This window comes from Chionomys nivalis, chromosome 21 (assembly GCF_950005125.1).
Source record: "Chionomys nivalis chromosome 21, mChiNiv1.1, whole genome shotgun sequence".
In the NCBI taxonomy this organism is placed as follows: Eukaryota; Metazoa; Chordata; class Mammalia; order Rodentia; family Cricetidae; genus Chionomys; species Chionomys nivalis.
Genome location: NC_080106.1, coordinates 28,237,396 through 28,263,669, shown reverse-complemented (window position 1 = coordinate 28,263,669; position 26,274 = coordinate 28,237,396). Strand labels below are relative to the sequence as shown.

The following is a 26,274-nucleotide window of genomic DNA, read 5'->3' as shown; positions in this document are numbered from 1 at the left end:
TTTAATCATTGAGTAGGAACTAAAGGGGATACTGGACCCCATGGACCTAATATATCTGGTGTTTTGTGATTAAATTGAGATGAGTAGCCCTTGAAACATTCTTCTACCATGAAATATTGTATAGCCACAGGCCCAATGAGTATGGCCAAATATCTACTCTTTTCAGCTCTACAACCCAATTTGGTACAAACCCATACCAGGACGTGTGCATGCGGTCCCAGTCTCTTTGAGTTCATGCGTGCATCAATCCTGCTGATTTAGAGGGCCATGTTTCCTTGGTATCTCCTATCTTCTCTTACTCTTAAACCTTTTCTCCCTCCTCTTTCACAGGGTTCCCTAAAACCTGAACAGAGAAATTTGGAATTGGCATCCAGATTGGGGCTAATATTTTGAGGTCTCTCACTCTCTGCATGTTGTCTGGCTGTGTGTGTCTGTATTTATTCCCATCTGCTAAAGGAGAAAACTTCTCTAATGATGATGATTAATCATAATCTACGAATGTAACAGAATGTCATTCCATTGTTAGATACTTTTAGTAGAGCAGTAGTATTTGGTTTTAACCTAAATCTCTGGGCTATCTAGTCTCAGGCTCTTATCCACTCAAGCAGTGATGGATGTGAATTCTATCTCATGGAGTGGGCTGTAAGACAAATCAGGTGTTTGTTGATTAACTTGCATGAGCTTTGTAATGCTATTGCAATAGCATATCTTGCAGGCAATACACTATTGTATGTAGTGGCATTTCACTTATAGTTTAATACATAAAACTTGCCTAAGGAACAGACAAGTAAAACAGTCACATTGGCTATATAGACCAGGCAGCAATAACACACACCTTTAATCCCAGTAGACACACTAGCTTGCCATAGAAACCATGTAGTAGTGTTGCATGCCCTTAATCCCAGACCTACAGAGGATTATAGAATGGAAAAAGATAGCACTCAGACTCTGCCTCATTCTGAGATTTCTAGAGGAGGAAGGATCACTGTTTCAGATTAAGGTAAAGGTAAGAGCCAGTGGCTGACTGATTTGCTTTTTGGATCATCAGGTTGTACCCGAATTTCTCATTCTAAATTTTTATTAATCATGCTTTATTGAAGACCAAAGCATTTGTATTGTGGTTGTTTTTCATGCTTCTTTTCTGGTGGTGTGCAGAGTACTTCTTGTACCAAAGACACTAATATATAGGGGTGAAGGTGCTATACAGGCACCATTTTGACTTTACTTTGCTCAGTTAATTATGTGGGTGTTGTCTTCAGCAATAGGGCCTTGTTATCAGTCTGTGGAGATCAATCTATAGACCTATATTCTTGGCGACAACTTGGATTTTTATGGACTCCCATGGGACTGCCAACATCTCAATTAGATGTAAACCATTCCTCATACTGAAAACTTTATTTGGTAACAAGAGATGGCCAGTTCAGACTCTGTTACCCTCAATATTTGGTAATTTCATTTAAATTGCCTTCATATATGTTTATATTTTAAGAAGCTTCTATTGTTTTAGTCTTCTAGTTCAAAATCTATCGTAACTTTTAAGATTATTTGTGAAGGTTAGAAAATTAAAATAAACCAAATCAATTAATCAGAAACTCTGATCTGTTATTTTCTGATTTTCTTCCTCTTGCTAACCTTCCAATGCATCTGTTTGTTTCACAGAAAAAAAAAGTCACAAAATATGATTAGCTTTAATGATTCCAGTTTTTTTGCTTCCCAACACACATATACTGTTTCTGAATTATGACACACAGTGTAATTAAATACAAATTGACTTTGAAATCTGAAAGTCAGCAAACATAGATACTCCAAACTTGTGACCTATTATCTTTAACGAAGTAGAGATCATTATTTCCAAACACATTAGTCACTGGATGTTGTTGCTTAGATGGTAAGATAGTGAGGCACTGGGAAGGGCATGTATTAAAGCAATAGCATGGATACTAAAACATCTCAAGGAGATGAACACTCAGAACCATTAAGGACAAAATACCCTTTCTATTTGAATGACAATAATAGCTAGGCATATCCATTAGTACATTAATAGTACATGAAGTCACTATGCTTGATCTACCTAACTATTAATACTCTGTTTCCACACACATAATAATACAATCAGTGATAATACAAAGACTGTTCAATATTTGAAAAGACTATTTTTAAAAATTGGCCGAATACTTTTTCCCTTTTGTTCCCATCTAACGTTAATACAAAGTGTTAGCACAGGGCCACCATATAGTAAGTAGATATATTTAGGGTTTATTGAGTAAAGAAAATCCCTTGGGAATCAAGATAAAAAAATCTGAGTCAAATATCAAGGATATGATTTAAAAACTAATTTTGGGACAAAATCATTTTTTTTTCTCTGTGATTCAGGCTAAGTCACTTTTAACTTCTTGAGCTTTCATTACTTTACTTAAGAACTTAGGATAAAATGATACCTGTCTCTCAGAATAAATATTAAAAAATAATACTATTTTAGCACTGCCTAGAACACTAGAAACTTGGCATTATCTATCTCTTTGCAGAGATAATTACTAAATGCTTCAAGATGGTTGCTAATGTGGTCAGCTTACCATATTCACATTATAAGAAATGAGAACAAAATTTAGGCTTTATCTTCACACAGAGTAAACTGTAGAATCATTTTCTGTGGGTTGATATATTATATTTACAAACCCCCCTGCATAGTGCTTGATAGAATAAGCAAATAGCAACCCTGGAAACGCAAAATTGCATCAGTATTTTTGGGTTGCTTTTTTGCCTCTCCTAATTCTTGCCACATAGTTGTTTTAGAGAGTATGTGGAAAAATATCCAACAAAGCTGATAAAAGAGCAAATAGAAGCCAACAAGGGAAAACGTCATTTCTACCAAGTGGCCGGGCCCAGGCTGTTCCTAACACTTTTAGGTAGGCGGAGTAGGTTAAGGTTGAAGCATCTATGTGGCATTAAATCTGTAAGGAGTTTCTTTTCCTTTTAAACTGACCTGATGATCATTTGTTCCATGAGAGCTTTGGTTTCACAAAGTAGGAGAAGGAAGCCATCTCCTCTGGGCTTGATTTTGGCTTTTGTTCTTGACTCTGTCCTGGCTGTTTGCCCCACTTTAGGTCTTGAAATTGTTCCATCTCATGCTTAGAAGCAAGAAGCAAAGAGATACTTAAGACTTGTCAAAGACATCTGAGATAAAAGAGCATCTGGTTCCTGCACCTACAGTAGCCCCCAGCAGGTGTCCAATTTTGATTTCTCTCTGCCTGCCCCCGAGCCAGCATATGGAAGTCAGGCTTCTGTCTTCCTTTTTCTTCTTAACTTGATTTGATGAATGTCTCCCAGCATTATACTCAATCAGAGATTGTTTACTTTTCCATCACAAAGGCCTAAAGCACATCCATATATTTTCTTTTACATTTTGAGAGGTAAAAAATGGGTTAGAAAAGAAATATCATTTGCTGGAGCAGAGAGCAGCATCCAAGTTATTAAATAAATTTTCCTCCTTTTGAAACATATGTAGGTAATACTGTTAAGCAGGGCTTATTAGGTAATCCAAGGGAAGAATGTGGTTAAAACACTTTGTCAGCAAATCTCAACTTGGAACCAGCATTCCTGTTTTTTGAATGCCCTAATGCATCAGAAGGCATAAACATCGAGGTCTGAATCACAAGTACAGTGTGACACAGCTGGGTATCAATTCATCCTTCAGGTATTGCATTCCCATGCTTGTAACTTAGGTCCATGACAAAATGCTGCTATGTGTTAGCTGCTAAGAAGCTGGCTAGTGACTTTCCTGCCTTACAGTAAATTTAGCACCCCTATTACTTCCCACTCCTGCATATAATCCTGCCTCCCAGATCATACACTGAGATAGCCTGAGAAGCAAGATCACAGAAAATGGAACCATTGGGGTGAACAGCTTGCATCTGTCAGAACAAAAAGATCGTTTATTTCTACTATATACAAATGTATTTGAAAAGGGTCTTTTTGTGGTATCTTCTTGCTTTCTGCTATTTTTTGTGAGAAAAACGAAAAAAAAACAAGCAAAGAAAGAACAGATTTTAGACAAATAGATTAGTGTAAGCATGCCAGAAACTTCCTATAAAATAATTCTAAAATCTGATAGTGGCAAACCAAACAAAGAACATTGTGAGGCATTTCCTTTCCCTGTTGTAAAGAATTAGTCATTGATAAATATTTTAAACCAAGGTGGAGTTGAAGATGTCAGCAGCCTCTGAAAAGATTAATAGAAATGAGGTAATTCAAATGTAAGAACTAACTAGTAATAAGTCTGAGCCATCGGCCAAAAATTTTAAGTTAAAAAAAAATTCTACAGATGAAACTAATATCAGCTACTACGATAAAAAAAAATGTTACTAATTACTGTTTAAGAAGTTTAACTGAAGTGTAATTGCTGGTATATCTCCCTTCAGCCTTTTCAGATGTCAGCTGCGGTGCAGCAGGTGGAGGCAGTTAACTATGCTCAGTATCATATGGCCCTAATCTTGTCCCTATGAATTTATACCTCAAATGTCTTTTGCCATATATTGATAGTAAATGTATATGAAGAGATTCTGCAGCATTCTCATTACTGTCTGCTCAGGGACATTTTAGACTGATTTTGTGTTTTTCAGCATTTAAACAAGGTAATAAGTACTACTGCATCAAAATTTCTTAAGCTTTGATCCATAATCCTATATAGGGTTGCATATGGGGAAAGGAGTGTATGCACACACTAATACATTTATTAATTAATATTTTGTTTTCCAAAGATACAAAAAACATACAGGCATTACATTTAAAGTAGCTGCTATAACATTAAAATAACTAATCCAAGATATTTTTAAAGTTGAGGTAAAACATGTACAGCATTTTATCAGGTGCTGGTAGTTGTCAATTCTTCGTTAAACACTGAATACTGAAAGGATGAAAAGCAAATGTTGATGCTCAGCTGCACCATCTATGCATATTACTGAGCTTTACCTATTTTAAAGCATTTTGAGACCTAAAACCACAAATTTCCTCAATTGGTATGTCACTCACGGCTGCCCTTGAGAAGGCAGACCACTTCCTTCTAATTTAAAGGTCAAAGATTCTCTTGAAAGGAAGGAAAAATATGGATGAAAGATAATTTTTTAGGTTATTGTGCTTAACTGTTTGGAAATGAGGGATTTTGTCGATTTCTGAGTAGAACACACAAATGGTGGAGTTTGAATACAGATGAGAAATCTCCTTAGAACCTTTTTCTGGGGGGTGGGGCAGGAAAGGTCTGAATTGAAAGACTGGCTTTACTAAACATTAGATAGAAAACATGAATGGGTCACAACATTTCCTAAGTAATTTTTTTCTCAAGTCGAAGACCACAGATTTTAAATCTCCATCTGTGAGATTTTAAGAGGTTTTAAGGTATTTTGTAAACTTTCTTACAGGCGATGATATCATGACCATCAGAAATGTTCATCCGTAGTGTTGAACAACACATTAGAAACAATGTTTTGTATACACCAGGGAAATGCAAAATAATCACAATTTCATGATATAACCATTGGGTTTTTTTTTATTATCAACCACTGCTCCACCAAACCAGCTGTGCCTCCCGGAACATGTTCCAGATCCCTGTACAAGATCATTAACTGGAAAACAAGTAAGTGATTTCAATTTCAATGATTTTAAAAAGATAGTCAGTCAAATAAGAATCTTACTATCTCATTCTATTGCATGGTCTTTGCTTTACCAAGATAGACTTCATTTTAATAATTCTTAGCTATTTTCTAACAGTTCCTTAGCATAAGCATTTATACCAGCCACTGACACAATTGTGTATCCTAATTAGGACAGTGTTTCCAAAGGTTGTACACTTAAGCTGAAGAGTTAGCTTCAATATGTTCTGATTAATATATAGAGTCAAGTTGAGATTGTATACCAGGGAATGTGCCACAGAAGAGAACGTCTAATACAGATAGGTATCTATATTTTTTAAAAGAATAAACATTACTATTGTGTATGTAAGAAGCTATAAGGTGGCATGTGTTAGACTCATCATGTTAAGAAATTACCTAGATAAGAGGAATATTTATTTATCATCATCTACAAAATCTAATGAAAGGAAGCATACTAAAAACTAAGAATGTCTTATCTTATAATCAGAGAATGTGTTGCCATTGTTTATCAGATATAATTGACCTGAATTTAGTAATTAGAGTCACTTTTGTGTTTACTCTTTGACTTTAAACAAAACCATACTAAGCACCTTAAATTATAATTATAAGGAGTAATTTTGCAACTTGGAGAAAAAGAACATCCAAAGTAGGTTACTAGCTGCCCACAGAACATAAGAAATCGTGACTATATTTCAAAGACATCTTGGGTCCCTAAGCTGGCAAGAGATATATTCCCTTTTAGAAAGATTAACATATATAGCAAAGAGATACAGAAAAAGCTGGTAGCTACATGTTTCTATAGTAAATGTTAACTTTAATATATAAAATATATAGCTACATGTTTCTATAGTAAATGTTAACTTTAATATATAAAATATATGCCTTTATAAGACACATAATTATATCTTTATTCATATTTAAAAAGAAGTTCCAAATAGTCAGTCATGATATATTTACAGATTTTATTGTAGAGTACACAGAAAACATCAAATTTTTAACCTACAACACCATAAAAAAGCCACCTAAGTTTAATATTTGGCTGCTTTACTAAAAATATCATATCCAAACATCACTCTGTACTTCTTCAGCAAGGATACTCATTTGAAATATGACTTCATGTTTTATTTTATATTGGCTTTGTGGATAAAATTTTGCTGTATATTTCTGACTGATCTTTAGCTAGCAATATTCTTATTTTTTATTCTTGAGTGTGAAGATTATTTTTGTGTATTGCCACACCCAGCAATATGTATTTATTTGTATAATGTATGTTTTCTGTAGAGTCTGGTTATCAATTATGGTTGTGTAAACATCAGTATAGTTTCTCAAGATAAAATAGAGAAAGACCATTCTCCCAGATTTACTTTTATTTTCACTTTTATTTTATTTATTTATTCCTTTTAGGTAAATAATCTCATGAAAAAAATGTTATATTTCCTTTACCAAATACTTAACAAAATGAAATGTTTTATGTTTTCCTATTTCTTCTTGTTTCTTATACAAATGTAGATATCTAATTGTATTTTTCATGTCTGTTTTCCTTCAGTGAATGTTTTGTTTTGTTTCTTTTGGGTATTATTGTCAAGGTCAGACTCTGAAGTCCAGGATGGCCTTGAATATGCAATAGTCTTGCTGCCTAGACTTTCAAAAGTTGTGATTCTAAGTGAGAGCCACCATGTCCAGTTCTGCATATTAATTCATAGAATCTTTCTCACTCTTTAATTTTGTATATATGTAGTATTCCAATTGCAAAAAATACAAGGTTCTAGTGCTCACAGGTAAGCAGGGATTGAAATCAGGAGTGTTAAACATGCAGGGCTGTCTCTTCAGTGGAGGTAATGAATACTTGTCTTACACACAGAAAACTGGGAATGAAAGTAATCAATAGCTTGTTGACCTGTGCTATCTGTAGGGGAAGGCCACACCTGGATATCCTAAACTATTATTTTTATCCCATACTCTTCCTCTCTAGACATTTATCTTGAACATTGTTTTTCTTTTTTTTAAGATTTATTTATTTATTTGTTTGTTTACAGTGTTCTGTCTGCATGTGTGCCTGCAGGCTACAAGAGGGCACCAGATTTCTTTACAGATGGTTGTGAGCCACCATGTGGTTGCTGGGAATTGAACTCAGGACCTCTGGAAGAACAAATCAGTGTTCTTACCCTCTGAGCCCTCTCTCTAGCCCTTGAACACTGTTTTTCAGTTAATACAAATGATCCCCATAGGGAATGTTACATACACTCTTTAACTTGGTGACTTCTATGAGGACCTAGAACATACCAAATCCTTAAGCTACATAGGCCCTTAAGTTACAGAGTTCATACTAATATAAACAATTGTATGCAGTATTTGTATATACATATTTGTTCACACACACACACACACACATATATATGAGAGAGAGAGAGAGAGAGAGAGAGAGAGAGAGAGAGAGAGAGACTGTGTGTGTGAATCGTGAATTTTTGAGTGTATCTTGTGATAAATTTCTTCTTTGTTCAAGCATAAATATGTTTGTTGTACAAACAAGACCAGCTCCCAAAATCTTGTAGTGTGTTTCTTTTCTATATAGTATCGTTTTCATAATTTTAAGCTACACCAACATTTTTCTTAAAACTTAATGGAATTCTGAATCACTAAGAATGTTATGTAAAAATACGAAGAGGTTTATTGTCATGTATGTCAGCATCTGATTCCAGGCACTCTTTAGGAGACCTTTAGAGACTTTATTGGATTCTCCTTCTCTGCCCTCTTTCTTGCATCAAAGTCCTTAATATTCTGAATCATGACAATTGATTTTCTTGACAGTATATTCCTCCATAAGAAACATGACTACATCTTATTGGATACCTATTAAATTCCTGGATCCATGTAGAGTCTTAAGGATACAGAGATGGTAATACTGATGTCAATGATCATTCAAACACAATTAGGTGCTTAGAAAGACAGGCTGTTTGATCTTGTCCATGTGGGTTTTGCTACTTCCCAATCCAAAATGCTTAAATAACACAGCAATTGTTCAAATTCAAACTATTTTTGTTTTTCCTCTACTCATTTCAGGGTAAGGCTACAATCTCTTTGATACCTATCATTCCAGGAGTTTATGAAGTAGTATTTAAAAAAAACACATAAACAAATTTTTGGCCTAAAAAGTGGTATTTAAATTCCTTAAGTTGCATATTATAATAATATTGTGGTAGAGATCTTGAGATTAAAAGCAATATGTAAAGTTACTGCTGTTGTGAAAAGTGTATTGAGAATTATGGCCACTCATCATAAAACAAAACAAAAAAGTAATTAGGAGAAAAAAAACAAATAAACAAAGAAGAGAAGCAAAAAGAGCTTTGGTCAGTATAGAGACATAAAAAAGACAAATTGGATCAGTATTTTCAGCAATGTTTTTAGGGTCCTGACATAAATTTCCATGTTTCCTGAGGAAGAGACAGAAAAAGAGGTCAAAGAGCAAGCATAGTTATTCAGTGTGAATCATGCTGTGGTCTGACTGAGTATTATGATCTCAGGGTTGTTCAGTCAGGACCTTATCCTATCAGACAATCATTGAGACTCTTGATTTCTTTGACTCTTTGTCACAAGATGTTTATACATTACTCTGCATGTTCCTAGAATACACCAGTACTGCTCTAAGAGCAACTAATAACAATACACACAGTTGAAAACTGGAGGCAGTGACAAAACGTTTTATTTAATTTTTAATTACCTATTGGATACCTATAGGTCAGGTGACATGTCAGTATTTTTAGCATACACATCCTCTATGTCCCTGATAGGTGATCATTACGACAAACAAAACAATATAAACAATACTATTGACTATATTAAGAGAAGAAAAATACTCCAAGTTCCATGCACCACTTAAGATCTTAAATAAGTAAATTTAATTCTTAGGGAATATTTTAACATTGAGTCGAATGTTAAAACTAACTTTTAGACCCTGCTGCAATGGTGGTGTTAGCAGACTTTTTGCAATATTAGTAATATTCTTTCTAGAAAGCTGTATTAGAATGGTGTTTCTTGCTTTAAACAACTATTCTTTCCCTACCTTTGAGGTTCCTCTGAGTCTATTAACTAGAATGCTACCGGAACCCTTGGTTATAGAGGAGTGATGAGACTCTGCACATTGGGAACCTCTGAGTCTACAGCTATTGCTAGGAGCATGCAAACATCATTAGAGTAATATCCAATGGAGTCACAGAGTATTATCTAGTAATGCTTAGTTAGAGATTTTTAAGACTACTTAAATATTGTGTAATTTCCCATCCCTGTAAGGCTAAAATATCTACTGTTTGGAATGAAGTGTTAACAGGAGAATGCAGCATCAAGAAACATACATGTAGATAAAGAACCTAGAAAACACTGTAGGAACATCTGAGTCTAGCCAAGTCAGGCTTACTTAAAATTCCTTAATTATATTTTAATTTGTTGTGCAGTGAACAATTTTTGTTTGGCCCTGCTGTTAATTTGTCACGTAACATTTCAGAAAATCTTGGTTCATTTTCTCTAATATGTAGAGAGCTAGCCAAGCATTTGTTATGGCTCAAGTTCCACATTTCTAAATGATCTACAAATATAAGTGACTTCCTCATATATTTTTTTTTAAAATGCATTTCAAAAATTTGTTGTGAATTATACATTGCACACAACAGCTGTAGATACTGTCAGATGATCTGCACGGGATTAGACCCTACAACCTTCCATTAGGATTGTGGGAGGAGCTCAGGAGGACACACCCATCCATGAAGAATTAAAGTCAGTTAAGAGCTGCCTGGAAAGGGATAATCATTTTTTACAGTTGTGTAGCCCGCCCAGTAAGTTGCCTATGCTCCATTAACATCCTACCCATGTATATTCAAGCAATGCTAATTACTCTACTCTGGAAAAATAATTTCAGAGGAAGTAGATGAGGCTATGAGAGGGTAATGTTGGGTGAATATGATCCCAATATGTTATTATTTGTGTAAAAATCAAACAAAATAATTACACAGGGGAGAAAAAGGATATGAAGATCAAAAAAGAAAGTGTATGAGAGTTGAATCTGAGAAAAATACACTGTATATATAAATGGAGATGCATAATCAAGTTCATTACACTCTGCAACTAATACATGGTAATAGTTTTGAAGAAAATGACTTATGGATGCAACTCAGGATATTCCTGCTCACATCAAAGTATCTTTATATTTTTAATAATATTTGTTGAGTTATTTTCGCTCAAGCTGGGAACACTGAATTTCTTATGTGAACAAAAAAGGTTACATTTACAGATTGTATATGCTTTTGATTAATAATACATTGTTAGTCAATTATTATTTAATAAACTCCATGGTTTTAGAGAACAACATCCAGATGGTCCTGTGGCTTCTGACCTTTATTCCTCCAACAAGACTATTTTATAAATTTCTTTTAAAATATCTCAAAATAACTAGAAGAAGAAATGGGGGTGTAATGATGTACTGATGAAATTCTGCTTCTATGTTTAGAAATAACCAGTTGGTTGCCCCTCTGAACTTTAATTTTTATTACCTCTAAAAGGCATGGATAATACCTATAGTACACAATTATTATTAAGTATGTATGAATGATATTTTTGTTTAGTATTGAAATTTTGTAAATGTTTCTTTTATTTTCACATTAAGTGCTTTTGTTTGTTTGTTTCTTTGTTTTACTTTGTTTTATCTTCACTGAAGGGTTTTGAAAACCTATGTAAAATCAGAGAACTTTTACAAATTAAAATGAAAAATGCTTTGCTGAAAATGAGTTGACAGCATTTTAATCATACTGAATAATGAAACAGTGCAGTTTTTGTAATCACGCGAAATCCAAACCTTGCTATACTTTTCACCAAACAATAATGAGAACATCATAGAATAATCTGGACAAATACCTGATTGGCTCAAATTACACATGCTAAAAGAATTAATTAACTACTGTTTAGTATAGGGTTAATTTTTTGAGATTTAAGAAAGCCAAAATTTCTGGCCTCGCGAGTAGCATAGAGTAGCAAATGGTAGGTTATTCACACTTGGTTACAAGAAGTCATCTTGGGTTGACTTTGGTCTCTTTTTACAGAAACCTGTAGTAAAATAAGATGCTTAAGAAAATACAAGGAGATCAGGGGTGATTTTGAAAATGCAAAAAAAAAATGGTTTTGCAAATGTCTAGCAAGATGGAAAGTGCATCATTCCAACTTTCAATTATCAAACTTCAAGTGTTCCAATATCATCCACAAAAGTTAACTTCTGAAGAGAACTTTAGAAGTGATTTAAGATTCCCTTAAGTGACTTATAAGGAAAGCCCACTTACGAATTCTTAAAGTAAACTTATTTTTTCTAAATAAAATTATTGCCTAAGGAGAATATGGAAATGATGTTTATATTTCTCTGAAACCCAAAGAAGAAATGTTCTATAGATGTCTTTTAAATCCATTGGAGTGGTGACATCTGTTAGTTCTCTTATTTCTCTGTCAAATTTCTCTCCACCGGACCTGTGCATTGTGAGAGTGGAGTATTGAGGTCTCCTGCTCTTAGTGTGTATGAGGTGTGATTCTTTTTAGTATTATTTCTTTTACATACATGGGTGCTCTTGTATTTGGGCATTGATGTTCAACATTGAGATTTCATCTTGATGGATTTTTCCTATGATGAGTATGAAATGTCCTACGCCATCTCTTTTTACTACTTTTAGTTTGAAGTCTCCTTTGTTAGATATTAGGACCACTACACCAGGTTGTTTCTTAGGTCCATTTGATTGGTAAATCTTTTCCCAACCCTTTATTCTGAGGTAATGTCTGTCTTTGAGGTTGAGGTGTGTTTCTTACCTGAGCTAATGGGAGCTCACTGAGTCAGAACTGACAGCATATGACCAAAGAGGCTCTCTGAAAGTGGGTGAGAGTATTGTGACTGGGACAGTTTGTAAAGTTTCTGGCATGTGGCCGGATTTCTCCCTACTGCTCGAACTGTCTTTTTGAAGCCCATTCTCTTTGGAGGGATACCTTGCTCAGCCTAGATATAGTGGGGAAGGCCTTAAGCCTGCCTTAAAGTGACTTGCTAGACTTTGTTAACTGCCCATGGAAAGACTTACTCTCTGAGGAGTGGATGGGGGATAGTGGAGGGAGTAGGAGGAGAGCAGGGAGTAAAATCTGGGATGCTTATGTAAAATCTCAATTAAACAACAAAAGAGAAAAGAGGAAAGAAACCCAAAGAAAAGCAGACACTTTCCAAAGTAGAATTTACATCTAAAAACACACATTATTCAAGCCCATTAGAAACACATTGTAGATCAGAGAACCAGCTGATTATATATCAGTTGATAAATATTGACAGCTGTGCCAATATCCTTACGTTATTTGGTCAGTACTTATCCATTTAGAAAATATTGGTAATCGAAACTCCTCAAAAAAATCATGAGACCAAGTACAAATGATAATTTTTTACTTTAAAGAGTGTCTTTAAACAGTGTCTTTAAAGAGTGACACTGTTTTTTTTTGTTGTTCGTTGGTTTGTTTGTTTTGTTTTGAAAGAGGTGTTCAGTCCTCACTTCAATGCAGACTCTTGTTCATATCTATGTAGTTCTATTTATTCTTTGCCTGATTATGTATAGTTAATTAATCAAATTAGTTGTTTCTCTTCTGGACCTGCTAGGTCCCAAATGAAAAAAAAATAGTACAGCACATTTAAAATATTTCAGTAAAATAAAGAGTGAATATCCCAGAAATAGAAAATTCCAAATATGTGTTTTTATCACAATTCTGTTTCCAAAAACTGGTGATTCCTTAAGGGAGAGGTTTTCATTAAATGCCTGAAGGATTTAAGTAAGCATAAACTATTATATTTAAAACATGATCATGTCAAAAGAATAACCACCTGTATTTTTCCTGCAAGTCGCCTATGAATAATGCTAAGTTCTTTTTCAAATTTAGTATTTAAAATTCAGGTATTATGTCCAATTTTTTTCCCAAAGTTTGAGGCCACTGGTCACTGGAAAGTGATAAATATATCTTGAAAGGGAGTGAAACATGACATTTGCTTCCCTCAATAGGTAAAATGAAGTGGGTAAATCAATATTTTGAAATCAAAGGACTTCTAATTTAAATGGGTATGCTTGAGTTCTTGCCAATGTGAGCCCAAATTAGGAGGAGCAACCTTGGGACATTCTCCATAAACCGGCAGTCTTTACAGATCACAATTACGGAAAATGTCCCTTGTTTCTCAGGTTTTAGGGTATTTTATAAGGGTGCTTGGAGGATAAGAAAGCATAACTTGCCCACAGAAACCTACACTGGTTTATGTCAAGAAAGGCCCAACCATTTCAAGTGGACAGAAGTGTAGGGCAGGTGGACGGTCAGCGGGAGGAAGTGGAACCTCTTGGTTGGTTAGTTTTGTAAATACACGTGACAACACCTTGAAGTCTAATCTTCAGTATTCAGGGCAGAAATGAACAGTTATTTCTTTTATAGGTGACAGTTAAAATACACTTTCTTCCTCTTTAAATTTTCCATTCTCCTCCATGTAGCCAAATTCAAAACATCTCAATGAGTCTGTCTACACAAAATGTAAAGATATAGTATGTAAAATCAGCAAGGGAAAGAGGAAGATTTAACTAAAGTAGATTTTTTGTACAATTTCACATATTGTCCTTGTGAGAAATGGAAAATGTCCTGGCTTTCTTATTGTTTTTTAAATGCTTTGTGTAAGATGACACATGTGTACCAGACAGTCCTGAAAGACTGCTGTCCTTATCAGAATCCTCAAACTGACACACTGGAACTATCTCCTCCACTACAACACACTAATACCTGGAGACATTTCTGTTTGTTGTAGCTTTATGGAGAAAGTCATTGAACACAGTGGGAACGTTCCAGGAATGTGGAATATGCTAGGATGCTCAAGACATTCTCCATCAACAATAAATTATGCAGCTTAAATGATATTAGTTAATTCTATAAAATTTATAATATATATTATGTATACCAAATGTGTACACTGTATATATCTACACACACACATATATATACACCATGCGTGTGTGGTATGTGTCTATATATATAGTTGTATATATACCATTTCTCACTATTGGCATTGTGATTAAGACTCTTCATAATTCCATGGTCCTTTGTAAAATAATCTTCTTAATAAAGTTATCCATTGGCACCAACTAAGACTCCTAGCAATAGTGGAGAGAGTCCCTGAACTGGCCTTCCCTTAAGATCAGATTAGTGATTACCCTAATTGTCATCATAGAACATACACCCAGTAACTGATGGAAGCAGATGCAGCAAACTACAGCCAAGCACTGGACTGAGTTCCTTGAGTTCAGCTGAAGAAAGGAAGAAGGAATCATATGAACAAGGGGAGGATCAACATCATGATGGGGAAAACCACAGAGACAGCTGACCCAAGCTAGTGGGACCTCACAGACTCTGAACCTACAGCTGGAGAGCCTGCATGGGATAGAGCTAGGCCCTTTAAATGCAGGTGACAGAGATGTGACTTGATCTTTCAGCGAGAGGGACTGTCAGTGGGACTGGGACTTTTTCCAGGTATACAAACTGGCTTTTTGAGACCATTCCCTATGGTGGGATACCTTGCTTTGCCTTAACACAGTAGGGAGGGGCTTGGTCCTGCCTCAACTTGGTATGCCAGACTAGGTTGACTCCCCAAGTGAGGTCTTACCCCCTCTGCATAGTGGATGGGGACAACTGGGGGGAGGGTGGGAATGGGGGAGAGCGGGAGTAAGGGAGGGAAGGGAAAGTGGGGTAGGTATGTAAAATGAAAAAAAACAAGAAACCCATACAAAAAATAAGTCATCCACATCACTCAGATATTAAAATTAAGATAAATTTGTAGTATCTAACAGGTCAATCTGACTTCTCTCATCCCTCAGTATTGACATCTTCCTATAACCCGTTTTATACACCATCAAAGGAGTTTTATGAGTATAAGTTTTATAGTTCTTAGGTGTCTCTTTGCTCTGACCATCTGTGTGTGATATAACACTAACTTTTGGACCTTTCTAACCTTCTGACATTCAAGCATACACTTCATATTACTTGACAATCAAGGACTTAGTTTCTGCTGTAGAATAGAACTTTGCAGTCTCATTTGAATTGAATGCTGAAGAAACTTCAGCTTTAATTAAAATGATAGTATCACCATTTAAAGGCTAAAATACCCACAAAAACACAAGTAATAATGGCCCAGTTTTATGTGACTTAGCAGACTAGCTATCGCAAAAATACTTCTTTTGCGCCTGGCTTGTTTCAAGAAAGAGGAAGGCTGCCTTTTTCAAGATATGAATTCTGGATCTGATTGCTTCTGTGAAGAACATTTAAAGAGGGTTAGGAACCTTTGCTTGGAAAAAAATTCACTTTGTGTTGAAAGTGTCAGAGTTGGCTGCAATTTTAGGCCATCAGCTTTTTCTGAGCAAACCTGTACATGGCTCCTGAGTTTTAGAGGACCACATACCCCTAAGAGCTACAACAGGAATGAGACATTGTAGGGGACAGGGTTGTGCCTTTCCCAGTGGCCAGTTAGAACAAAGAAATGAAAGCTGAGGAAAATGCCAGGTAATTGCTAGTATCTACGACCTCCCTATTCTCCAGCAAGCCATTTGCTGTTTCACTAAGCAAACTCAAAGATGACTCCACATCCCAGAGTGAGCACATGACCATTTCCTACAAACATCTTCATTCTCCATCAAGGTCAATTTCTTTTCTTCTTATGAAACCAGTCTTCCTTTGTTGACTGAGGTTTCTTTTCTGCCTGGTTCCCGCAGTCATTAAGTCCCAAAGTAATCACACAGAGGTCTACATTAACTATAAACTGATTGGCCTATTAGCTCAGGCCTCTTATTAACTTTTATAACTTATATTAGCCCATTATTCTTCTCTATGTTAGCCACGTGACTCGGTACCTTTTTCAGTGAGGCAGTTACATCTTGCTTGCTCTGTGGCTGGGCCAGGACTACAAACAAAGCTTTCCTTTTTCCAGAATTCTCCTGTTCTCATTTACCCGCCTCTACTTCCTGTCTGGTTGGCCCACCTATTCTTCCTGCCTGGCTACTGACCAATCAGCACTTATTTAAAATATAATTGACAGAATACAGACCATTGTCCCACATTCCTCCAGTAATTTAATGAAGGTGGCAATTTTTATGTCATTTTATTCATTACTGTAGCTCCCATACTTAAACATTTTTTTCATATGCAACAGGCAGATTAATGATATTTTGAAGTAATTGATCCATGCAATAGCCCATGTTTGGAAAGGAATGAAGGCTGAGAGTGCCACACTGGATACTCCATGTACTGTGAATGGAGAAAACACTTATGTTATTTAATGGCCCTCCAAGATCTGATCCTCAACTCTGTAAAATCAGAAATCACCCCAAATTTCTTCATGACCAATAATCGTCACAGTCGAAGAAAGAAATTAATTTTATCGCATGTTTATCCATAAAGCATGAGTAAAGTACTTCTTGTTACAGCCATATTTTTGTCATTTCATAATCATCTATGTTTTTGAGTAAATGCTCACAGAAAGTTGAAAGTTTTAAATAAAAGGCAAATAGGCACAAATAATACAAATTAACATTTGTCAATGCAAGAACAATAAGATGATGTGCTTTTTTGCTTTTTTTTTACTTCTTTCTTTATTTTCAGATATTATTCTTATATTTCCCTCTATTTTATCCCTGGTGTCTCTCTCAAGAGTATGTAAAACAATACGGGAGGGCCAACCTGGTAAGTCTGGTCATCTTGTTAGCTATAGGAAGCAAGCAGAGATGAATGTCAGTGAAGGGCTCAACCATAGCCATGAAGGTTGTCGTTGGGCGCTGCAAGGGGAAAACTCACTATCAAAGCCGTTGGTATGTGTAGAGGTCTGCATTTAGGCAGAGAGAACACAGAGTTGTTGTAAAGAAACCTGGTTCCTGAACCCAAGGTTTCACGTGTCCTCAGCCAGTCTGCCTATGGACCAAAGGGAATATGGAGAGAGCCTGGTCAAGTCACGATCACCAAAAGTTATGGCAAAAATAAAATGCTGCAGGTCCTGAGTGGTGACAGTGGACAGCGGGAATGAGACCACAGCAGGCCATGAAGGCAGCCAGACCCAGGCAGAGAGCTATGTGGTGGGTGAGAGACGGAGATCTATTAAGCACACCATGCAGTGAAAGTGGGTATTTATTTCGTGGAATATGGAGGGAAAGGGAAAAGGGAGAGGGGAGAAGAACAGAGAGAGAGACGGAGAGTAAAAAAGAGAAAGAGAGAGAGAAGTGGGGGAATGGGAGAAGTGGGGAAAGGGAAGAAGTGGGGAGAAGAGAGGCAGAAGCTGCCATTTTGGGGGAGAGATGGAAAGGAAGTAAATAGAGGAAGAACTGGTTGCCCTATGGGACAGGGGAAGGAGTGGGTGGGCCTTGTCTCTTAAAGGGACAGGATAGACCATTACTAAGGTGTTCTACCAAAATTTATTAGTTCCCTGAGAATGAGGACACAGAGTGCAGTGTGACGACAGTAGAAGTTTTGCTACAGACAGGGTATGAGACTCAAGGTGTTCTTGTAGGAATGTAGGGAGAGGTGAAAATCAGCATTTAGTCTACCTGCCTCCCTGGGAGAAGCCAGCTCTGTGGTCCCAGGGAATACCTGGAGCCCAAAACTAGAATAAAGCAAGGAGTGTGTGGGAAGAAATGTTTGGTTCAGAAAATCTGTGTAATCCATTAGGGCTAGGGGTAGGATGGAGAAAGAGGCTGCAGACAGTGTCCATTGTGAAGGCCTGAAAATGTGAACATGAGGAACCTGGCATGAATTATACCACAGGTGGAGAGGTAAGTAATGAGTGCTCAGAAATAAATAATAGATAATATAAAGGAACAAGAAAAGCAGGAGTAAAACATAAAATATTTGTAAATATGGCACAAGGGAATAGTATTCAACTATCTGTATAGTTGCTTAGATGTATTTTGATAGCCAGAGGAGAAGAAATGAAGCAGAAACAAAGCCAGAGATATCTAGAGTTTGTAAATATTATATTCCTGTCCCCATGATGGTGGCATATCTGCCACTATCTTTAGGCTGCTCTGGGTCTTGGAGAGGCCTAAATAGGGCTATGCCTTCTTCCCTGCAAGCAACAGTGCTTTGGTCACCTAGCCATAGCCTCTGCTGCTACTGAGTGGGTAAAAAGACCTAGCAATGGCCTAGAATACTGTGGAGATTATGGCATTCCATGCACAGGGCTGTGGCCAGCTGATTCTGACACATGCTGTACAGTAGAGCCAGGAAGGGCAGACAGGAAAGTTTAAAGGCTATGTCTCCCACAGTCAGCACCAGGAGTTGGTCAACAGAAATGCCTAGAGGCTAATTGACCCAAGAGCCAGTGAGCCTATATGGATAAATCTATGGCTTTGAACAGAGAATACAGGAATTCTTCTAATTTTGTGATTCAAAATTTAAAATAAAAAAAAAGTAAAGACAGTAAAAGTCAAAGTCGGTATGGCTATACACACCTAAGCTTATGAATGTGTCAGTCTCAGAGATGCTATAATGGCAGACACCAGAGAACCTGAGCTAAAATGCCAGCAGGTCATGGTCTGTGGCAGAACCACTGTATGTGGCCTGTGACCTCAATTTTTCCATGGGGGGGGGGTAAGACTCATTACAGGCAATGACTAGAGCTTCTTTAGATAGGAGGGTAGCCTAAGGGTTTTTGTTGCTGCTCAGAAACTGGAACAATTGCTTAAAAGCAGCACTGCCTTTAGACCCTCACTCATTCCAAAAACCTTTTCTTGTCTTTTGGTTAGAATGGATTTTAAAGAATTGTGATTTGACAAATTGTGTTATGGTATTGACCTGTTAATATTTTAGTTTACTATAAGGTATTAATGATTAGATAATGATTAGAACTTGTCTAAGAAAAGTTTGGCACTAGCAATGAATTCTTGAATTTTACCAGTTTGATAAGACAAATTTAGGTTTTGATGCAGTTGAATACTCTAAACTAATTAAAAAGTAGGCATTCCCAACCCTGATGATCCCACACACCTTTAATTAGAAGATAGTATAACCACAGAAGTATGCATAACAAAAAGTATTTTCTGCTTGCTTACTATTAGCTAGTAAACTCTCTTGGCAGAAACTTGGCTAAGAGACACAGAGCCCAGTACTTTTCCTTTTAACCCTTTATTTACAGAGGTTGACAGTCAGTGACAGGTTCAATCCTCCCCTCACCCCAGGCACCTAAGACATTGACTTGCATTGTTGGAATGCATGTTCTGATAATGGGTAAATTTAGGAAATAGAAAAGGGTTCACCTAAGGCAGATGTGGTCATCTGTCCTGTTGCAGAAGCACAGGTTTTGTTTAAAATTAATAAAAATAGAGGGATTGTGGCGGCCTGAAAATCTTAGCTTATTTCCACATTTTCTAAAGGTCAGAGAGTTGGAATTTACCTCTAGTTTCTTCAAGGTTATTGTGCTTTTACCTCAAACAAAGGTCCCACCTAGATGTAGATCAGAGAGTTTTGTTCTCTCAACCTTATTGTACTCCAGGAATAGAGAAGTTGATCTGTTCCCACATTAAACAAAAGTCTAAGGATTCAACTAGGGCCCCGTTTCCTTTATGGCGATTACTTTGAATTCCACCAAGGGACAGGTTTACCTAGAGAATGTTTGGGTGTAGGAAGTGAGTGTGATTTGCTTTGTTCTAGCAACAGAATGTTTAACTGTGGATGTAGACCATTACCTTCAACTGGTTCGTTCATTTCCTTGTATTATGTTAATGCAGTTTTTTGTCTTCCTCCTACATTTTGGGGTCAGGGGTATTTTAAGCAGTTGGAAATTAAATGCAGGTGAATTTCAGTACTCACTGGAATTCCCTCCAAATTTTATCCTTTATGTTTCTCCATTTTATTATTTTCTTTCATGTCTTCATATTCTTTACTAATATTTTCTAAATCCCCACACCTCTAACCTGGCAAGAAGTATTTTTGTCGAGGCTTGTGTCTGATAGTTCAGATGCAGAACTGACATAGACTTTGAGATAAATTTGGAGGAGTAGAGGGAGAAGTGAAGATGTGCAATTAGCTTATATGTTTTCCTAGTTGGAGTGGACTATGTTGAGAATAGATTAGTAAAAATGGATTCTGGGGAAGGAACATAAATGCAGTGATGTTACACATTGAAAATGCTATGACCAGTGGACTAGGCATTTTTATCTTCATTGTGAAGTGAAAATTTTCAGAAAATTAATATCTGTGGCCTATAGCTCTGTGTATAATGGTCAAAAGATTGGCAGCCATCTAATATGGGACTTGGCTTCTTCTCAGAATTTGTATATTTCCTCCACTCTTTTCACATTGTAATTTTCTCAGGTAGTATTTGAAGTCTTTTATAGTCTGAGTTGTACCATGTCTAGATTTTGTTTGTTTGTTTTTCAAGACAGGTTTTCTCTGTGTAACAGTTCTCACTGTCCTAGACCTAGCTCTTGTACACCAGGCTGGCCTTGAACTCACAGGGATCTGCTTGCTTCTGCCTCCCAAGTGCTGGGATTAAAGGTGTGTGCCATTACCACCTGGCTCATGTCTAGATATGCTTTTAAATTAAAAGAAGTGTTTGAATTGAACAGATTTATGATAGGTCATACTTTATACATATGGGACATAAATGTTCCTGGGGATACAAGTAATAAATTCAAAAAAAAAGAAAAGAAAAGAAAAAAAAGAAACACCAAGGAAACCAAAATCAAACAATAGCATTTTTGTTTTTATTTTTTTTTTATTTTTTTTATTTTTTATTTTTTTTTGGTTTTTCAAGACAGGGTTTCTCTGTGGTTTTGGAAAAAAAAAAAGCATTTTTGTTTTTATACAACACATTATTTGAAAAGAGAGAAAAGATCCCTGTTGCTGGAGATACCAAGCTTTAGGGTGCTCTGTGACAAGTTGGGGCAACTGTTTTTTTTCTTTCATATTTTAATTTGTAAGTGGACTATGAACACTATAATATTTTGAAGGAATTAGATGGCTCAGAGGTAAAAGTGCTTGCAACGTATGCTCAAGAACCTGATTCAAATGTCTAGAACCAAATGATGAAAGATAGAAATAATTCCTGAAGTTTTCCTCTGACCTACAGATGCACATACACACAAACTCACACAGTCAGACAGACACACACTCATGTAAATAGCACATCATATGCACAAAAACAACAATGAATATTGTTTAAACGACAAGGTTTTCAAATTCATGGACATAACTAAACTGTCTAGTGCAAGCTCCAGAGGACCAATATCTAGTGTTTGTAAGAGAATCCTCAGTGGTGGCAGCAATAATGCCTCAAGTGCAGGCATCTTAATGAATACTCTGAATGATCCTGTCTGCTAATCCATCATTTAGAGTCTGCTGTAACCAGGTACAGATGGTTCATACAAGCTAGAAGACAAAAATAAAGAGCAAGCACATTTGAAAAAGTTTCAGCAATCTCCCTGAAATTTTTGGGTGTTTGATACATTTATTATGAACCAGCATTAAAAAGTAGAGATGAGAATTAAGAAGTTATCTACAAACTGAAAAGGTGCACAATTAGCGGAGTCTCTAGTTATCTTTAAAATTTCTAGGCATAGGTTTACTTGAAGTTTACATTGTCGAGGATTCTGTACAGAGAATCCCCATCTGCACAGTTTGGGTTCCTATGTATCTTTTACTCTATAGGTAACAAATAAAGTCATAGAAGGACTTAGTGGGTCATCAGCATTCACCTGCAGCTCCTACAGGCACCTCCCTTCTGTGACTGAAATCTTAGACTCCAGGAAGCTGAAGCTGGACCATAGCTGCATGCTGCTGACGAGCTGTGATGGTCTTGCATTGGATACTTAGCATCTTTTTTTAGTAGGCATCTTTTTCTCTCTCATAGATCAAGTAAGTTGAAACCTCCCTCAGCACACTTTTCTGATAGTCTTCTTTTTTGTCACAATTTCCAAAATTCTCTAATATGGCATTACTTTTAGGACGCCCAGAATTCCCACCGTAACTAACACAAGGATATCATCTACATTTTGATTCTCTTTTCTTTCAGTAATGAAAGTTCCATGAAGACAATGGGGTCTGATACCTTGCCTAATCCTAGGTCTCACTGGAAACGGGAATATTGTCAGTAATGAACATAAGTAGTTTGTTTTGTTTTTTTTTTTTAAAATGGAAAAAAATAGAACAGTGTTTTCCCTTACATTTTCTCTATTTTATACCAGAAGCCTCATTTCCTTTTCCACTGGGCTGCCACCTGTCCCTAGCAGATGCTTCCTTTATTAATCCTTTGACAGTGACTGTTGCCAGCTCATTTCCTGAGTTCTCAGTGCTTTTAACAGGAAAACTTCTTTTCATGAGTTATATTATTTGGTCATATTTATGATCCCTCTGTCTCTGTGTGTGTGTCTCTTGTCTCTCTCATTCTTTGGATCTCTCCCGCTTTGTTTATGGTGTGTGTGTGTGTGTGTGTGTGTGTGTGTCTTGTCTCTATCGTTTTTTGGATCTCTCCCGCTCTGTTTATGGTGTGTGTCTTTCCTACCCTCCACATTTTGCTGTCTTTGATGTAGTCATCTTTATTTGTAGATTCCATTAGAAGAAAGGAGTGAAATTTTAAAATCCTTGATAATGTGAAATTTGGCTTAGGCTCCCCTAAGAGGCAATACCTTCTGTTTGATTGCTTCCCCTGTGCATAGGGAAAGTGTGGGAATGTATGACAAAACGGAAAAGACTAACTTTCCTTACTTTCCAGGGTAAAATTAAGAAAATTTCATAGTGATGTCATGTCCACTTTCTTGTACTAAAATAACATGGCCATACATATTTGTTTTCAAGTCTGAATTACTATTCCAAGAATATTCTCTGATGACTACCGCTTTTTTGGAGAATTAGAAAGTGTATGATGTAGTTGGGTGGTGGTTGAAAAAAAAAAAAAGGCCTTTAATCCCAGCACTTGGGAGGCAGAGACAGATGAATCTCTGAGCCTGGACTATAGAGTGAGTTCCAAGATAGTCAGGGTTAGTTACACAGAGAAACCTTGCCTTGAAAAACAAACAAAACACAACAATAATAACAACAAAAACAAACAAACGAGTACATGGTGTGTAAAGGAAAGGGCTTTTGTGCCTGGTTGTATAAGAACTCTATGTAGTCAATAATGTCGAAGGAGCCAGTCCCTCCCACACAGGAAAAGCAGCTTTCTGACAGTCAAAACTCTGCCTTGGTCTGTGGTTCTAGAATTTGAACTCTTAAGAAATCTAACTACAACCCCATTCTCATTTGAGCATCACTAATAGGTGATTATGAGTTATTTATTTTACTTCTTCAAGCTTACATTTCTAATCTGTAGTAGAGGACTAAGTCCTCACCTCATGATGGAATATTTTAAATTCGGAAAGATAAAGTCCAAGAGAATGGGTGCGCACCTTTGATACAAAGTAGATTTTCTTTTAGGAAGCTTAACATTATGTGACTTCACATTTTTCTGACAGTCTCTAGGTTTCTTTTTTTTAGAAGATGATTTTACAGCTCAAATCCCTGACTGATGCTCTTTCCTCCTATTCTGTTTCAACCCCTTCAAGATTTTACTAAGAAAATGAATGTAAATATTTTCCACCATACTTTAAGCTTTCAGTGAATAAAGTTTATTCCTATATTGTATCATTTCTCCTTTATCTATCCATATAGTTCCTGATATCCTCATAGATGTGTTTGTTTGAGGAGGGTAAATCCTTTCGAAACAGGTGAGTGATCTGCCAAGAGAATGTCCTGTGTCACAGTGGGAAATTTTGACTCCCGTGGGATGGAAGTGGAGAAATTCATAGCTTGGTGACTGGATCAGTGAAGTACTGGAATTAAGGTTTTCCCTGCTTTTCTTATCATCGCTACCTCCCCAGCTTCTTAGAAGCATCCACAAAGGTTCCTTTGAAACGAACAGATGTCCTGCCTTTTAATTTAATTTCTGCTTTAATTTTATGCAAGGAGTAACCGTTTTTCTTAAGTCATTTTTATTACAGTCCATACAAGAAAGAGCTCTTGCAAGTAATTACTTCATAAACTTGAGGGAATAAATCACAGAACTTCAGGATTAATAGCAAATGCAGCATGAATCTTTCTTACATGCCAAGGGAAACCTCCTGAAATAATATGCTAAAATCATACTGGACTACACGATGGAGTGGCTTAGAAATCAAAGATTTCCCCCTAACACTTAACTTTGTCTCTCCAAGAAACTGTCATCTAAATAACTCAAGTGGGATAGTCAGTTCCTACCATTAATTTGTATTATTTAGTGTACCTCAGCCTTGGGAATGAGGCTTTACAAACACACAAAGACACAGATTATTACTCCCTGAGAATGCAATTTATGTCAATAGTGGTGGACTGAATTATGGTAGAAGATGTGAACTTTGTCAGTAGTAAGGAAGGTGCTGAGGACTAAGAAATAAAGTTGAGGTTTGGCGCTTTCCAGATCTGAGCTGGTGGAGGAGACAAATGGCTGCCTCTCCACCCATCCACCTAATAATGCACCATCATATCAAGCACTGCCCATGGGTTCTAGATCTGGAGAATGAGAGAGAAGAAAAGGAATAATTCCACTCCATGACAGCTGGGACTGATGGGATTCAACTAAGCACCACCTAAAAATACCAGGAGCCCTGGCACCAGGCAATCAGGCATCCTTATGGTGAGTGACAACAGGGTGGGCAGAGACGGGGAATGGTTCTCAGGATGGTGACAGAGGCAAATCTTAAAAGGTGATGAAGATGAGGAACAGGCTGACATAAATGGCCTGCTTGCTATTGGAGTCCAGGGTGATATCCTAGCACGGGCTATTGCAGAGGGCCAAGTCTTGAACCAGAGCCCTAAAGAAGCTGTGAGGGTCTGTGTGTGGTTTGTGGTTCCTGTCACCACTAAAGGCCAGACAGAGGCGTGAAGTTGGGGCCGCTTAAGACCATGAGAGTGTCGTAGGGCTGTGGGGCTACCAGAGCTCTACTGATCTGAGTGACCTGCTTTGTCACTCAAGGCCATGATGTCTCTGGACCAGGACTGTTGCCTATGGCCATCTCTGGATCTGGGACCCTAAGGCAGCCAGGGTCTAAATTGATATCTCCTGCTACCACTGGGGGTCTTTGCATGACTAGGGTCAGGACACCTACCTGAGACCATGTTGGTGTCTGAGGACATTGCTGATCTGATTGGCTGGGCTGCCCCCAACGCCATGGTGACTTCCAGGCCAGAGCTGCTGCCAAGGGCCATGTCTGGGTTTAGGGTCCCACTGCAGATGTCACTGATCTGTATTAGCAGGGGGCAGGGATCATTGAAACCGCGCTGGGATGAACCAGCTCCACCCTTCATTGCCCTTGGATAGCTGACCCTTCCCCATGTTGCCTACTGCTGCAGGAGAACTGGGCCCGTGCCTCAGGGGAGAGTCCCCCCCACCACTCACATTCAAGAGGAAAAGCCTCATCCCTCACCATAAGCATGCACCCCACCTGGGTAGCACATAAGAGTTGATCCTGTGGTTGGCATAGCAGGTGATTTTACCCTGAGAGTATAAGAGCAGGAGAACTGAACCTGTCTTCACCCCCACCCTGGCCCCCAATCT

General features: G+C 37.1%; 1 pseudogene; it reads right to left on the bottom strand.

Annotated features, from left to right (window-relative positions):
* Positions 1-26,024, bottom strand: part of LOC130863970 (ran-specific GTPase-activating protein-like) — a 138,354-nt pseudogene extending 112,330 nt beyond the window's left edge.
* Between the last annotated feature and the right edge of the window lie 250 nt (positions 26,025-26,274).